Source organism: Chiloscyllium punctatum, chromosome 30, assembly GCF_047496795.1.
Source record: "Chiloscyllium punctatum isolate Juve2018m chromosome 30, sChiPun1.3, whole genome shotgun sequence".
Taxonomy (NCBI): domain Eukaryota; kingdom Metazoa; phylum Chordata; class Chondrichthyes; order Orectolobiformes; family Hemiscylliidae; genus Chiloscyllium; species Chiloscyllium punctatum.
In genome coordinates, this window is record NC_092768.1 from 20,834,226 (window position 1) to 20,851,320 (window position 17,095).

Below are 17,095 nucleotides of genomic sequence, written 5' to 3' on the forward strand. Positions count from 1 at the left end.
GCTGCCAGACCTGCCGAGCTTTTCCAGCAACTTCTGTCTATGTTTCTGATTTACAGCATCTGCGATTCTTTCGGTTTTTCTTTTTGTAAATACCTGGGCTGTTGGATTTCAAAAAAATAGACATCCTTGGTCTCCACCGAGACTCAAACAAACATTCTGAAAGCCGGGAGGTGAAAAGGACAGAGGGGATTCAAAACGCAGACACCAATGATAATGTTCCTTCTCAGATGCTGCCAGATCTGCTGAGCTTCTCCAGCACCTTCTGTTTTTGTGCAGATGCCATCAGGCTGGGGTTGATGAGATAGCTCTTTTGAAGAGCTGACAATGACCCAATGATCCAAGCGGTCTCCTCCTGTCTCACGTCATTCACAGGTTCTACAGGGCATGACTTGCTGCCTGGGCATTGCTGCTGTTGCTGCTGAAGACCCAGCCACCATTTCACCAGATGTACCAGTCAGCAGCTTGGAAGCCATTTACCCTAACCAGCTCATCCCTGCCTGAAAGCATGTGGCCTGGCATCCATCCATGATAAGGTAAAAACAATGACTGCAGATGCTGAAAATCAAATACTGGATTAGTGGTGCTGGAAGAGCACACAGTTCAGGCAGCATCCAACGAGCAGCGAAATCAACGTTTCGGGCAAAAGCCCTTCATCAGGAATAAAGGCAGTGAGCCTGAAGCATGGAGAGATAAGCTAGAGGAGGGTGGGGGTGGGGAGAGAGTAGCATAGAGTACAATGGGTGAGTGGGGGAGGAGATGAAGGTGATAGGTCAAGGAGGAGAGGGTGGAGTGGATAGGTGGAAAAGAGCCTTCCACATCCATCAAAGTTTCACCTGCACATCCACCAATATCATTTATTGTATCCGTTGCTCCTGATGTGGTCTCCTCTACATTGGGGAGACTGGGCGCCTCCTAGCAGAGCGCTTTAGGGAACATCTCCGAGACACCCGCACCAATCAACCAAACCGCCCTGTGGCCCAACATTTCAACTCCCCCTCCCACTCTGCCGAGGACATGGAGGTCCTGGGCCTCCTTCACCGCCGCTCCCTCACCACCCGACGCCTGGAGGAAGAACGCCTCATCTTCCGCCTCGGAACACTTCAACCCCAGGGCATCAATGTGGACTTCAACAGCTTCCTCATTTCCCCTTCCCCCACCTCATCCTAGTTTCAAACTTCCAGCTCAGTTACTGTCTCCTTGACTTGTCCGACCTGCCTATCTTCTTTTCCACCTATCCACTCCTCCTTGACCTATCACCTTCATCTCCTCCCCCACTCACCCATTGTACTCTATGCTACTCTCTCCCCACCCCCACCCTCCTCTAGCTTATCTCTCCACGCTTCAGGCTCACTGCCTTTATTCCTGATGAAGGGCTTTTGCCCGAAACGTTGATTTCGCTGCTCATTGGATGCTGCCTGAACTGCTGTGCTCTTCCAGCACCACTAATCCAGTAATCCATCCATGATACTCCTCTCCTTCTAGCCTCATCAAAATCAACAATTCCCACTGAAACAAATATGTTCATTTCTCTAGCACCTTTGACAACAGGATATCCAAAGTGAAGTATGGTACAACAGGTGAGGGATTCACCTTGAGCGCAGTAATGTAGGGAAGCAGAGAAACCAATTACCACACAGCTGGCTCTCACCAACAGCACTGTGGTCATGACCGGATGATCTGTTTAGTTTAGTGATGCCGCTGGAGGACTCCAAGAGCACCAGGGAGAATTGCCCTGCTCATTCATGAGAAAGTATGGAATCCATACCATCCCCTGAGGAGGCAGGTAAGGGCTTAATTCAACATCTCTTTCAGAGGACAGGAACCTCTGACAATGCTGCACATTTCTCTAAATTTCTCTGCTCAAGTGCCTTCATCGGTACAACGTTTTGATGCAAACACAACAATACCACTCATTGAGCCATCACCATCGGAGACAATGGTGTTACTCATTGTACTGTTAAGGAAGTTGGGGAAGGTGCTGTTAAGGGTGTTACGGTGGCTCCATGGTTAGCACCACTGCTTCACAGCATCAGGGACCCAGGTTCGATTCCACCCTTGGGCAACCGGCTGTGTGGAGTTTGCACATTCTCCCAGTGTCTGTGTGAGTTTCCTTCAGGTCCTCCAGTTTCCTCCCACATTCCAAAACTGTGCAGATTAGGTGGATGCTAAACTGCCCTTTGTGTCCAGGGATGTGCAGGCCAAGTGGATTGGTCATGGGAAATTGAGGGTTGCAGAGATAGGGAAGAAGTGTGGGTTGGGTTGGGGTGGGGTGCTCTTTGGAGGGGCAGTGTGAACTCAGTGATCCAAATGGCCTGTTCCTACACTACAGCAACTTTATGACTATCCTCTAAGATTAAGTTAAGATGTAGCTGTGAGCTCAAAGGTATTTAACATTCTTATGAGAGATATTCAATTCAATCTTTGTTCTTTTCTCAGACGTCAAAGGATTGTAGCCCTTTGAACATGAACGTTGGAAATTGATCCACTGCCAGGTCTGAACCTGAACCATATTTCAAAGGATCCTGGGTAAAATGGCGCAGTGTGGGCGGCACGGTGGCACAGTGGTTAGCACTGCTGCCTCACAGCGCCAGAGATCCGGGTTCAATTCCCGCCTCAGGCGACTAACTGTATGGAGTTTGCACGTTCTCCCCGTGTCTGCGTGGATTTCCTCCGGGTGCTCCGGTTTCTTCCCACAGTCCAAAGATGTGCAGGTCAGGTGAATTGGCCATGCTAAATTGCCTGTAGTGTTAGGTAAGGGGTAAATGTAGGGGTATGGGTGGGTTGCGCTTCGGCGGGGCGGTGTGGACTTGTTGGGCCGAAGGGCCTGTTTCCACACTGTAAGTAATCTAATCTAATCTAAAAAAAACATCGGCTCCTCTTGTTCTGTGGCAAACTTCTGAATATTTTTGCCGTTTTGTTTTCTTTCTTGCAAAGAATTCGATAAAACCTGGAAGGGTTAACTTTTATTTCACAGCATTGGTTTTATTGAAAGACATGAAATCTTATGTGCATTCGTCTACCCTATTCCTCAAACCAGGCCCGAAGGTGAAGTTGGCAAATTATTCAAGCTTCAGTCGCTGTCGTTCACTTGCAATAACCTTGAGAGGCGGCAATGTTTATTCAGTGACAAAATCAAACCTGACAGCAGCCGAACTTGCAAAAACAAAATTGAAAAGTACATCCAGAGATAAAGTGAAAGCAAACAAAAGCAAATCAGAGCAGGACTTATACACTTAATGGTAAGGTCCTGGGGAGTGTTGCTGAACCAAGAGACCTTGGAGTGCGGGTTCATAGCTCCTTGAAAGTGGAGTCGCAGGTAGATAGGATAGTGAAGAAGGCATTTGGTATGCTTTCCTTTATTGGTCAGAGTACTGAGTTCAGGAGTTGAGAGGTTATGTTGCGGCTGTACAGGACATTGGTTAGGCCACTGTTGGAATATTGCATGCAGTTCTGGTCTCCTTCCTATTGGAAGGATGGTGTGAAACTGGAAAGGGTTCAGAAAAGATTTACAAAGACATTGCCAGGGCTGGAGAGCTTTGAGCTATAAGGAGAGGCTGAATAGGCTGGGGCTGTTTTATCTGGAGCGTTGGAGTCTAAGGGGAGGCCTTTTAGAGGTTTATAAAATTATGGGGGGCATGGATAGGATAAATAGACAAACTCTTTTCTCTGGGGTGGGGGAGTCCAGAACTAGAGGGCATAGCTTTAGGGTGAGAGAGGAAAGATATAAAAGAGACATAAGGGGCAACTTTTTCACGCAGAGGGTGGTACGTGTATGGAATGAGCTGCCAGATGATGTGGTGGAGGCTGGTACAATTGTAACATTTAAGATGCATTTGGATGGGTATATGAATAGGTTGGGTTTGGAGGGATATGGGCCGGGTGCTGGCAGGTGGGATTAGATTGTGTTGGGATATCTGGTCACCATGGACGGGTTGGACCGAAGGGTCTGTTTCCATGCTGTATATTTCTTTGACACAATTACTCTATAAACAGATTTGGTGAGGGAGCTGGTGCTGGGGTAAAATACTTATATAGAGAAATCTTGAAAAAGGTTGGCCTGAATCATCAACCATGCGTGTCCTTTCCCTCCTCCCAGGAGGTGGATGGTCAATTTAAAATATGTCACTAGCAGTCACTGGATAATGCAGAACTTAAATACTGATGAGCACACAGACACATTGCTGAAAGGTTCGATTTTGATTCACCAGGATAAATGCAAGTCTGCCAAATTTTAATTTACCACAATAATTTAAAGCACACAAAAAAAGTGTTAGTTGGTTGGTGAACTCTAGTTGGCTGAGATATTGATTTTAAAAAACTCAGTAGGGCACTATTGGTTCTCCAAAGATGCTGGTAACAAACAAAACTTTACTTTTAAAAGTCATGATTTGGAGATGCCGGTGTTGGACTGGGGTGTACAAAGTTAAAAACCACACAACACCAGGTTATAGTCCAACAGGTTTAACTGGAAATTGGATGCTTTGGTGTTGTGTGATTTTTAACTTTATTTTTAAAGTGTATTCTTTCTCCTTGCAAAGAACAGGTCCCTGTGTATGATCGTATGTCACTTCTAATATAAATAAACCATTGTTTAGGCTAAACAAATCATCTTTAATTCATTATTATGAGCACACTCAAGCTTGAGCAGCAAGTGCTGCCCAATTGTAGATACTGGTTGAGGGATAAATAGTGACCAGGAAGGTGGTGGAGTGAGGGAATTGTAAATCCCCTCCTCTTCCTCAAAATAGCCCAGACAGACAGACAAGCATTCTCTCAGTACTGCACTGGGTGATCAGTGGTCTTGTACCTGGATACTTCTGTTTATTTTACCATGGCCGGGATTCTTAAAGGGCTCCTGATAGAAAAAATGTCTCCACTTTGAAAAGTGGGCATACTCCTCTGTAAAGATGATTTGCAGCTGAGAGCCTCCATGTACAAAGGATCCTGCATGACAATTGCTGGAAGTGCCCCACAGCTATTTTAAATTATTGCCACACAAAGAAAAATAAATCAGCTATTGCTACTTTTTAAAATAGTTCAATCATGTGGTAACTCGAAGGAAAGAAGTCTGGGTAATCCAAGATGGAGGATGGGGAAAGTTTCTGGCTGTAAGAGCTGCTCCTTTTTTTTGATCCATTTTAGGTGTTGGAGGTGATTTCCTCGAATTCCAGGAGCAGCAGTTACTGTTTTATATGCTGTTGCATTGTTTTGGAACTTTGGGAAAAAGTCAAAACAACAGCAGTTTAAAAGGAAGAAGAGCAGACAAAGGAAGCACATGTGAGGACAGTGCAGGAGAGAGAGTGAGAGCGCATGTGTGTGTGTGTGTGTGCGTGTGCGTGTGTATGTGTGTGTGTGTATGTGTATGTGTGTGCGCGCGCGTGCCTGCCTGCCTGCACAGTTACCACCTTTGCTGTTTTTGAATTTGTGTATCGCTGGACATCGGAGTGCATCTGGGAAAATTAACAAACAGTGAAATTCACAACTAATCTTGGAGGAACTGTTGGGTGAAGTTCACAGCACAGAATCAGATAAGTTAATTGTTGTTTTAAGTCTGTCCAAGAGAAAGGCTGCAGTAGTGAGTATAGTGGATTCTTTCTTGATTATATGTTTTTGGAGATAAGTCTCTTGATTAAACTTAAAATATAAGTCATAACTATTAATTTAACCTGGGGCAGTGTTTGTAGAAGAATAAGACGGTGTTATTTTCTGGGTCTGTAGATTGTGAAGGAGCAAAATGGCCTTTGCAGTGATATGTACTTCTTGTTAGATGTGGGAGTTCAAAGAGAGTTTAACATTTACTGTGGATTAAAGCTGCCATAAATGCTGTTGGATGCGAATCTTATTGGATTGAGTGGATTGGTTGGAGAGACAGATAGAAGCGATGAGGAATTTGCAACAGTATGTGATGGATGGCAGTTACAGGAAGGGCGGAATGTCTCAGAATCATTCACATAGATGGGTTAACTCCAAGAAGGGTGAGAGAGGTCGGCACCTAGGGCAGGAGTCTTTTGTGGATATACCCATTTCAAACAAGTATGCTGTTTTGGAAAATGTAGGGGGTGATGGATTCTCAGGGGAATGTAGCACGAACAGCCGAGTTTCTGGTATTGAGACTGGCTCTAATGCAATGGCTTCCAATAGATCAATTGTGTAAGGGGATTCTGTAGTCAGAGGTACAGACAGATGTTTCTGTGGCCAGCAGAGAAAAAGCAGAATGGCGTGTTGTTCCCTGGTGCCAGGATCAAGGATGTCTCAGAGAGGGTGCAGAATGTTCTCACGGTGGAGAGGGGCCAGCAGGACGTCATTGTCCACATTGAAACCAACATTGGAAAGGAAAAGGTTGAGATTCTGAAGGGAGGTTACAGAGAGTTAGGCAGAAATTTAAAAAGGAGGTCCTCAAGGGTAGTAATATCTGGATTACTCCCAGTGTTATGAGCTAGTGAGGGCAGGAATAGGAGGATGGAGCAGATGAATGCATGGCTGAGGAGCTGGTGTATGGGAGAAGGATTCACATTTTTGGATCATTGGAATCTCTTTTGGGGTAGAAGTGACCTGTACAAGTGGGATGGATTGCACCTAAATTGGAAAGGGACTAATATACTGGCAGGAAAATTTGCTCCAACTGCTTGGGAGGATTTAAACGAGTAAGGTGGGGGGGGGGACCCCAGGGAGATAGTGAGGAAAGAGATTGGTCTGAGACGGATACAGCTGAGAACAGAAGTGAGTCAAACAGTCAAGGCAGGCAGGGACAAGGTAGGACTAATAAATTAGATTGCAAGGGGCCTAACAGGGAAGGCAGATGAATCCAGGGCATGGTTAGGAACATGGGACTGGGATATCATAGCAATTACAGAAACATGGCTCAGGGATGGGCAGGACTGGCAGCTTAATGCTCCAGGATACAAATGCTTCAGGAAGGGTAAAAAGGGAGGCAAGAGAGGAGGGGGAATGGCATTTTTGATAAGGGATAGCATTACAGCTGTGCTAAAGGAGGATATTCCCAGAAATACATCCAAGGAAGTTATTTAGGTGGAACTGAGAAATAAGAAAGGGATGATCACCTTATTGGGATTGTATTATAGATCCCCTAATCGTCAGAGGGAAAATGAGAAACAAACTTGTAAGGAGATCTCAGCTATCTGTAAGAATAATAGGGTAGTTATGGTAGGGGATTTTAACTTTCCAAGCATTGACTGGGACTGCCATAGTGTTAAAGGTTTAGATGGAGAGGAATTTCTTAAGTGTGTACAAGATAATTTTCTGATTCAGTATGTGGATGTACTTACTAGAGAAGGTGCCTACTCTTGGGAAACAAGGCAGGGCAGGTGACTGAGGTGTCAGTTGGGGAGCACTTTGGGGCCAGCGACCTTAATTCTATTCATTTTAAAATAGTGCTGGAAAAGGATAGGCCAGATCTAAAAGTTGAAGTTCTAAATTGGAGAAAGGCCAATTTTGATGGTATTAGGCGAGAACTTTTGAAAGTTGATTAGAGGCAGATGTTCGCAGGTAAAGGGACGGCTGGAAAATGGAAAGCCTTCAGAAATGAGATAACAAGAATCCAGAGAAAGTATATTCCTGTCAGGGTGAAAGGGAAGGCTGGTAGGTATAGGGCATGCTGGATGACTAAAGAAATTGGGGGTTTGTTTGAGAAAAAGAAGGAAGCATATGTCAGGTATAGACAGGAGAGATTGAGTGAATCCTTAGAAGTGTATAAAGGCAGTAGGAGTATACTTAAGAGAGAAATCAGGAGGGCAAAATGGGGACATGAGATAGCTTTGGCAAATAGAATTAAGGAGAATCCAAAGGGCTTTTACAAATATATTAAGGACAAAAGGGTAACTAGTGAGAGAATAGGGCCCCTCAAAGATCAGCAAGGCGGCCTTTGTGTGGAGCCACAGAAAATGTGAGAGATACTAAATAAATATTTTGCATCAGCATTTACTGTGGAAAAGGATATAGAAGATATAGACTGTAGGGAAATAGATGGTGACGTCTTGAAAAATGTCCATCTTACAGATGAGGAAGTGCTGGATGTCTTGAAACGCATAAAGGTGGATAAATCCCCAGGACTGGATCAGGTGTACACGAGAACTCTGTGGGAAGCGAGGGAAGTGATTGCTGGGCCTCTTGCTGAGATATTTGTATCATCGAGTCACAGGTGAGGTGCTGGAAGACTGGAGGTTGGCAAATGTGGTGCCAATGTTTAAGAAAGGTGGTAAAGACAAGCCAGGGAACTATAGACCAGTGAGCCTGACCTCGGTGGTGAGCAAGTTGTTGGAGGGAATCCTGAGGGACAGGATGTACATGTTTGTGGAAAGGCAAGGACTGATTCAGGATAATCAACATGGCTTTGTGCATGGAAAATCATGTCTCACAAACTTGATTTGAGTTTTTTGAAGAAGTAAAAAAGAAGATTGATGAGGGCAGAGCAGTAGATGTGATCTATATGGACTTCAGTCAGGCGTTCGACAAGGTTCCCCATGGGAAATTGATTAGCAAGGTTAGATCTCATGGAATACAGGGAGAACTAGCCATTTGGATACAGTACTGGCTCAAAGGTAGAAGACAGAGGGTGGTGGTGGAGGGTTGTTTTTCAGACTGGCGGCCTGTGACCAGTGGAGTGCCACAAGGATCGGTGCTGGGCCCTCTATTTTTTGTCATTTACATAAATGATTTGGATGCGAGCATAAGAGGTACAGTTAGTAAGTTTGCAGATGACACCAAAATTGGAGGTGTAGTGGACAGTGAAGAGGGTTACTTCAGATTACAACAGGATCTGGACCAGATGGGCTAATGGGCTGAGAAGTGGCAGATGGAGGTTAATTCAGATAAATGTGAAGTGCTGCATTTTGGGAAAGCAAATCTTAGCAGGGCTTATACACTTAATGGTAAGGTCCTAGGGAGTGTTGCTGAACAAAGAGACCTTGGAGTGCAGGTTCATAGCTCCTTGAAAGTGGAGTCGCATGTAGATAGGATAGTGAAAAAGGCGTTTGGTATACTTTCCTTTATCGGTCAGGGTATTGAGTACAGGAGTTGGGAGGTCATGTTGCGGCTGTACAGGATATTGGTTAGGCCACTGTTGGAATATTGCTGGTAATTCTGGTCTCCTTCCTATTGGAAAGATGTTGTGAAACTTGAAAGGGTTCAGAAAATATTCACAAAGATGTTGCCAGGGTTGGAGGAGCTGAGCTACAGGGAGAGGCTGAACAGGCTGGGGCTGTTTTCCCTGGAGCGTCGGAGGCTGAGGGGTGACCTTATAGAGGTTTACAAAATTATGAGGGGCAAGGATAGGATAAATAGGCAAGTTCTTTTCCCTGGGGTCGGGGAGTCCAGAACTAGAGAGCACGGGTTTAGGGTGAGAGGGGAAAGATATAAAAGAGAGCTAAGGGGCCACTTTTTCACACAGAGGGTGGTACGTGTATGGAATCAGCTGCCAGAGGATGTGGTGGAGGCTGGTACAATTTGGAACATTTAAGAGGCATTTGGATGGGTATAAGAATAGGAAGGGTTTGGAGGGATATGGGCTGGGTGCTGGCAGATGGGACTAGATTGGGTTGGAATATCTGGTCGGCATGGACGGGTTGGACCGAAGGGTCTATTTCCATGCTGTACATCTCTATGACTCTATGAGTCAGTCCCGAATGTTGAATGTAAGTTTATCAGCCAGGCCACCGGTGGTACTCTTATCTCCAGTCCTGTTTGGAATGATCTTTTTTTGCAAGTCAGAATCATAACTACGTGGTACTTTTGGAAAGAGCTTGTTCTTTTACCAATGACTGATACTAAGTGGCTGACCTGTGCATTTATTGTCCGTCCCTAGTTGCCCTTGAGAAGGTGGGGGTGAGCTGCCTTCTTGAACCACTGCAGTCCATGTGTTGTGGGGAGACTCACAATGGTGGGTCTTCAATCGTTACCACTCGCATTGTGAAAACATTGTAAAACACAGTGACAAGATGTTCAGTATTTTGTATGTTATTAACGTTTATGAAAAAAATACATTTTTTTTCACCTCCAATGATCGCCATTGTCAGTGTGGGGAAACTGGACTGCCTGTTCATTGTCAGTAGGTTCATACCTCACACCCTCAAGAGTTTGACGATGACACTTGATGTTAGAATTACATCAAAGCTACAACACTGAACAGGCCCAGCAGTCCAAGCATTCCTGATTCCCTCACTCTCGTGCTTACTACAGCCACCTGTGTAATCTATTCTTAAAAAGGTGAGATGGCTTTTACTTCAGTAGCTAACTCTGGTGGTGCATTCACCAGTCCCTCTTCCCTTACCCTTGTTCTATCGATTCACTTTTAGCCAGTTTTCACTAATATAAGATGATAAGAAATAGGAAGAGTATTTGGGCCCCTTGAGCATGTTTCATCACTTAATAGAATTGTTGCTAATCCAATATTCCTCACGTCCACATTCCTGCCCTTTCTACATTACCCTTGATTTCCCGACTGATTAAGAACCTATTGATCTCAGCTCTCTGGGCAAGGAGTTGCAAAGCCTCACAACCCACTGATGACCTTTCCACCTATGCTTTTTTTAACTCGTCGCCTTTCCCAGCAGTATCCTATACAATCCCTCATGTACATCATGTTCGTGTACATCATGTTTTCTGTTTTTCAGACAAAGGAAATTGTGGGAAGATTTGTAACTGAGGCAGACAGTCAGCCGTGATCTTCTTGAACGAGGGGCTTGCTGTCCAAATTCTCTTTTACTTTTATTGACCTGACAACTTGTTTCACTTCCCCTCAACTCTTTCACTTGCTTCAGTGGTCTCCACCTTTCAACCTTTCTGTTTTGTAATTCTCTCTCGTCTCAAAAACAGCTGGTTATTTCCTCTTGTAACCCCCAAACCTCTGACAGTGCCACTTGGCCGAGGGCTCTTTCTCAGCCTCATCACTTCTTGTTTTAGTTTGTTCCTTTACCTTTGAATTCACAGGATCTTTCTTCATCCTTTCACCATCTGGAGTAAAGCTAAAGCATTTAGGTTAAATAAAGTCACTGAGTGAGAGTCAGGTGGAACACCAATATCACTCATTTTTCCTTCCTCTTGAGATGTGAACTTTATTGATGGGGCCAGCATTTATTGTTTCTCTTTAATTGGTGGTGATGAGCCAACTGCAGTCCATCTGGTGTAGGAACACCCACAGGGAACACCCACATTCATCTGGCTAACTACAATTGAACTAAGTGATAGTATCACATCACGTCGGAGGTGACTGTGAAGTTAGCCTTGAGTATGAGAAAGGAGAATGGTCATCCTCCTGATACCAATTGCAATGCAGTGACCCTGATGGAACATTCATGCAGGGTGTACTCAGCTCAGCCAAGATGACCTCAGAAAGGCATTCTTTTACCGTAGTGCCTTTCATAACCTCAGTACATTTATAGCATTTTACACAATCACATGTAGTTACCAATATACCTGCTGGGACGCACCTTGTATCACTGAGCAACGTCTCCCTCTGGAATCCTCAGCTGCTCACGGACCTCACAGGACAAAGGAAAAACTCAAGGGAACTTTGGTAGTCATGGTTACAACGTAGGAAACACGGGCAAGCAATTTACGCAGAGCAAGATCCCACAAATTGCAGCGTGATAACGAGTAGCCTTGTCCATTGGTGATGTTGACTGAGGGATCCATGGTCAGGACAACGAGCAGAATTCCACGTTTTTCTCAAACACAATTCAGGAGGCTAAGGAGATTCATCATGTCCGCAGTGCCTCTGACCAATTTTGTAGATGCAACATAGAAAGCATCCTACTCGGATGCACCACAGTGTGGTATGGCAACTGCTCTGCCCAAGACAGCAAGAAACTACAGAGAGTTGTCAACACAGCCGAGTCCATCACAAGAGCCAGCCTTCCACCCCATGACTCCGCCTACACTTTCTGCTGCCTCAGGAGAGCAGCCAACGCAATCAGAGACAAAAACAGAGATTGCTGGAAAAGCTCAGCAGGTCTGGCAGCAGCTGTGGAGAGAAATCAGAGTTAATGTTTTGGGTGGAGAGACTCTTTCTCAGAATTCAAAGACCCTTCCCACCCTGATTATATTCTCTTCCACCCTCTTCCATCAGTCAGAGGGCATAAAAGTTGGAATATACGTACCAACAGATTTAAATACAGCTTCTTCCCCAATGTTCTCAGACTTATGAATGGAGCTCTCATATATTAGAGTTGATCTTTCTCTGAATCTTCTTTGTAGTGTTACATTATATTCTGTAACCTGTTCTATTTCCCTAATGTACTTATATAATTATAAGGTATGATTTGTCTGGTGAGCACACAAAACAATATTTTTCACTGAACCTCGGTAGGTATGACAATCATAAATTGCATCAAATCAAAGTTTGGTTTTAACTGGTCAGAGTCTCAGTACAGTATGATTAGATAACCACTTCATCGGAGCAGGAGGTCCCATTCAGTCTCTGAATTAGGACTGAAGTCAATAACCTGGCCACTTGAGGGAACAGTGCTAGCCAGTGATAATGACTGACATTGCACGAGTGAAGGATATAGCCAAACGTACTAATAAAGCCCATGTTGTGGAGTGAAAGATCACTGCTGCATCTCATGTCATGGTAGACAAGCAGGAAGCTGGAAGAACCCAAGCAAGCCAGGCAGCATCAGGAGATGGAGAAATCAGTGATTCGGGTGTAACCCTTCTTCACGGTGCTGTGGCAGAGAGAAAGGGACTCACTGAGTGCTCGTTGAGGGAGGCAGAGAACTTAGAGTCATAGAGATGTACAGCATGGAAACAGACCCTTTGGTCCAACCCGTCCATGCCGACCAGACATCCCAACCCAATCTAGTCCCACCTGCCAGCACCCAGCCTGCAAACTCTTCCTACTCATTAGATTAGATTAGATTACTTACAGTGTGGAAACAGGCCCTTCGGCCCAACAAGTCCACACCGCCCCGCCGAAGCGTAACCCACCCATACCCCTACATCTACATCTACCCTTTACCTAACACTATGGGCAATTTAGCATGGCCAATTCACCTGACCTGCACATCTTTGGACTGTGGGAGGAAACCGGAGCACCCGGAGGAAACCCATGCAGACACGGGGAGAACGTGCAAACTCCACACAGTCAGTCGCCTAAGGCGGGAATTGAACCCGGGTCTCCAGCGCTGCGAGGCAGCAGTGCTAACCACTGTGCCACCGTGCCACCCATATACCCATCCAGATGCCTTTTAAATGTTGTAATTGTACCAGCCTCCACCACATCCTCTGGCAGCTCATTCCATACACGCACCACCCTCTGTGTGAAAAAGTTGCCTCTTAGGTCTCTTTTATATCTCCCCTCTCACCCTAAACCTATTCCCTCTAGTTCTGGACTCCCCCTCTCCAGGGAAAAGACTTTGTCTATTTATCCTATCAATGCAACTCATAATTTTGTATACCTCGATAAGGTCACCCCTCAGCCTCTGACGCTCCAGGGAAAACAGCCCCAGCCTGTTCAGCCTCTCCCTATAGCTCAAATGCTCCAACCCTGGCAACATCCTTATGAATATTTTCTGAACCCTTTCAAGTTTCACTACATCTTTCCAATAGGAAGGAGAACAAATTTGCACGCAATATTCCAACAGTGGCCTAACCAATGTCCTGTACAGCCGCAACATGACCTTCCAACTCCTGAACTCAATACACTGACCAATAAAGGAAAGCATACCAAACGCCTTCTTCACTCTCCTATCTACCTGCGACTCCACTTTCAAGGAGCTATGAACCTGCACTCCAAGGTCTCTTTGTTCAGCAACACTCCCCAGGACCTTACCATTGAGTAAATAAGTCCTGCTAAGATTTGCTTTCCCAAAATGCAGCACCTTGCATTTATCTGAATTAAATTCCATCTGCCACTTCTCAGCCCATTGGCCCATCTGATCAAGATCCTGTTGTAATCTGAGGTAAGCTCCAATTTTGGTGTCATCTGCAAACTTACTAACTATACATCTTATGCTCACATCCAAATCATTTATATAAATGATGAAAAGTAGTGGACCCAGCACTGATCCTTGTGGCACTCCACTGGTCACAGGCCTCCAGTCTGAAAAACAACCCTCCACCACCCACACTGTCTTCTACCTTTGAGTCAGTTGTGTATCTAAATGGCTAGTTCTCCCTGTATTCCATGAGATCGAAACTTGCTAACCAGTCTCCCATGGGGAAACCTTGTCGAACACCTTACTGAAGTCCATATAGATCACGTCTACTGCTCTGCCCTCATCAATCCTCTTTGTTACTTTTTTAAAAAACTCCATCAAGTTTGTGAGACATGAATTCCCACGCATAAAGCCATATTGACTATCCCTAATCAGTCCTTGCCTTTCCAAATACATGTACATCCTGTCCCTCACGATTGCCTCCAACAACTTGCCCACCACTGACATCAGGCTCACTGGTCTATAGTTCCCTGGCTTGTCCTTATCACCCTTCTTAAACAGTGGCACCACGTTTGCCAACCTCCAGGCTTCCAGCACCTCACCTGTGACTATCGATGATACAAATATCGCAACAAGACATCTAGCAATCACTTCCCTAGCTTCCCACAGAGTTCTAGGGTATACCTGATCAGTTCCTGGGGATTTATCCACCTTTAACCGTTTCAAGACATCCAGCACTTCCTCATCTGTAATAGGGACATTTTTCAAGATGTCACCATCTATTTCCCTACAGTCTATATCTTCCATGTCCTTTTCCACAGTAAACACTGATGCAAAGTACTCATTTAGTATCTCCCCCATTTTCTCCGGCTCCATGCAAAGACCACCTTGCTGATCTATTCTCTCCCTAGTTACCCTTTTGTCCTTTAATGTATTTATAAAAACCCTTTGGATTCTCCTTAATTCTATTTGCCAAAGCTATCTCATGTCCCCCTTTTGCCCTCCTGATTTCCCTCTTAAGTATACTACTCCTGCCTTTATACTGTTGTAAGGATTCACTCCATCTATCCTGCCATATGCTTCCTTCTTTTTCTTAACCAAAACCGCAATTTCTTTAGTCAACCAGCATTCCCTATACCTACCAGCCTTTCCTTTCACCCTGACAGGAATATACTTTCTCTGGACTCTCATGATCTCATTCCCATTTTCCATCTGCCCCGAATCAGCTTTTGAAAGTTCTTGTCTAATACCAATTTAGAATTCCTCCAATTTAGAACTTCAACTTTTAGATTTGGTCTCTCCTTTTACATCACTATTTTAAATCCAATAGAATTATGGTCGCTGGCCCCAAAGTACTCCCTCACTAACACCTCAGTCACCTGCCCTGCCTTATTTCCCAAGAGTAGGTCAAGTTTTGCACCTTCTCTAGTCAGTCATACTGAATCAGAAAATTTTCTTGCACACTCTTAACAAATTCCGCTCCATCTAAACCCTTAATACTATGGCTGTTCCAGTCTACGTTTAGAAAGTTAAAATCCCCAACCATAACCTAGGTGGCATGGTGGCACAGTAGTTAGCACTGCTACCTCAAGGCACCGGAGACCTGGGTTCAATTCCCGCCTCAGGTGACTGACTGTGTGGAGTTTGCATGTTCTCCCTGTGTCTGTGTGGATTTCCTCTGGGTGCTCTGGTTTCCTCCCACAGTCACAAAGATGTGCAGGTCAGGTGAATTGGCCATGCTAAATTGCCCGTAGTGTTAGGTGAGGGATAAATGTAGGGGTATGGGTAGGTCGGTGTGGACTTGTTGGGCCAAAGGGCCTGTTTCCACAATGTAATGTAATCTAATAATTATCCTTACAAAGATCCTGAGATCTCCTTACAAATTTGTTTCTCAACTTCCCTCTGACTATTAGGGAGTCTATAATACAATCCGAATAAGGTGATCATCCCTTTCTTATTTCTCAGTTCCACCCAAATAACTTCCCTGGATGTATTTCCGGGAATATCCTCCCTCAGTACAGCTGTAATGCTATCCCTTATCAAAAACGCCACTGTCCTGCCTCCCTTTCTATCCTTCCTGTAGTATTTGTATCCTGGAACATTAAGCTGCCAGTCCTGCCCATCCCTGAGCCATGTTTCTGTAATTGCTATGATATCCCAGTCCCATGTTCCTAACCATGCCCTGAGTTCATCTGCCTTCCCTGTTAGGCCCCTTGCATTGAAATAAATGCAGTTTAATTTATCAGTCCTACCTTGCTCTCCTTTGTCCCTGCCTGCCCTGACTGTTTGACTTGCTTCTGTTCTCAACTGTACCAGTCTCAGATTGATCTCTTTCCTCACTATCTCCCTTTCCCCCTTCCTTTAATTACCATCCATCATATCCCCTTGCTGTTGCAAATCCCTCATTGCCTCTAACTGTCTCACAAACCAACCCATTCGATCTGATAGGATTCACAACCAGATATAATCCTCAATAACACGCAACCTCTCCCTAAACTCCCACATCCGACAAGAAGCGCATATCACTCTACTAAAGGCCATTTTTGCTTCTTTCAATCTACAGACCCAGAAAATAACACAGTCTTATTCCTCTGCAAAACACTACTCCAGGTTAAATTAATACTTATGGCATATATTTTAAATTTAATCAAGAGACATATAATTAAGAAAGAACCCACTGTACTCACTACTGCAGACTTTCTGTAGGCCATTCTTAAAACTATTCACTTTCCTGTTTCTGTGCTGTGACCTCACCCAAATAGGTTCCTCCAAGAACAGTTGTGAATTTCACTGTTTGTTAATTTTCCCAGATGCACTCCGATATCCAGCGTTCCATGAATTCAAACAGCAAAGGCAGTAACTGTGCAGGTTCACTGTGGTGTGTTTCTTTCTCTCTCTCTCTCCTGCACTGACCTCACCATGTGCTTCCTTTGACTGTTCCTCTCCCTTTTAAAAGTGCTGTTGTTTTGACTTTTTTTTCTCCAAAGTTTCAAAACAATGCAACAGCATATAAAACAGTCATTGCTGCTCCCGGAATTTGAGGAAATCACCTCCAACACCTAAATACGTCAAAAAAGGAGCAGCTGTTACAGCCAGAAATTTTTCCCATCCTCCATCTTGGATTACCCAGAATCCTCTTCAAAGTGGTGCAAACTTGGTTAGAGACAAAAAAACTGCAGATGCTGGAATCCAAGGTAGACAAA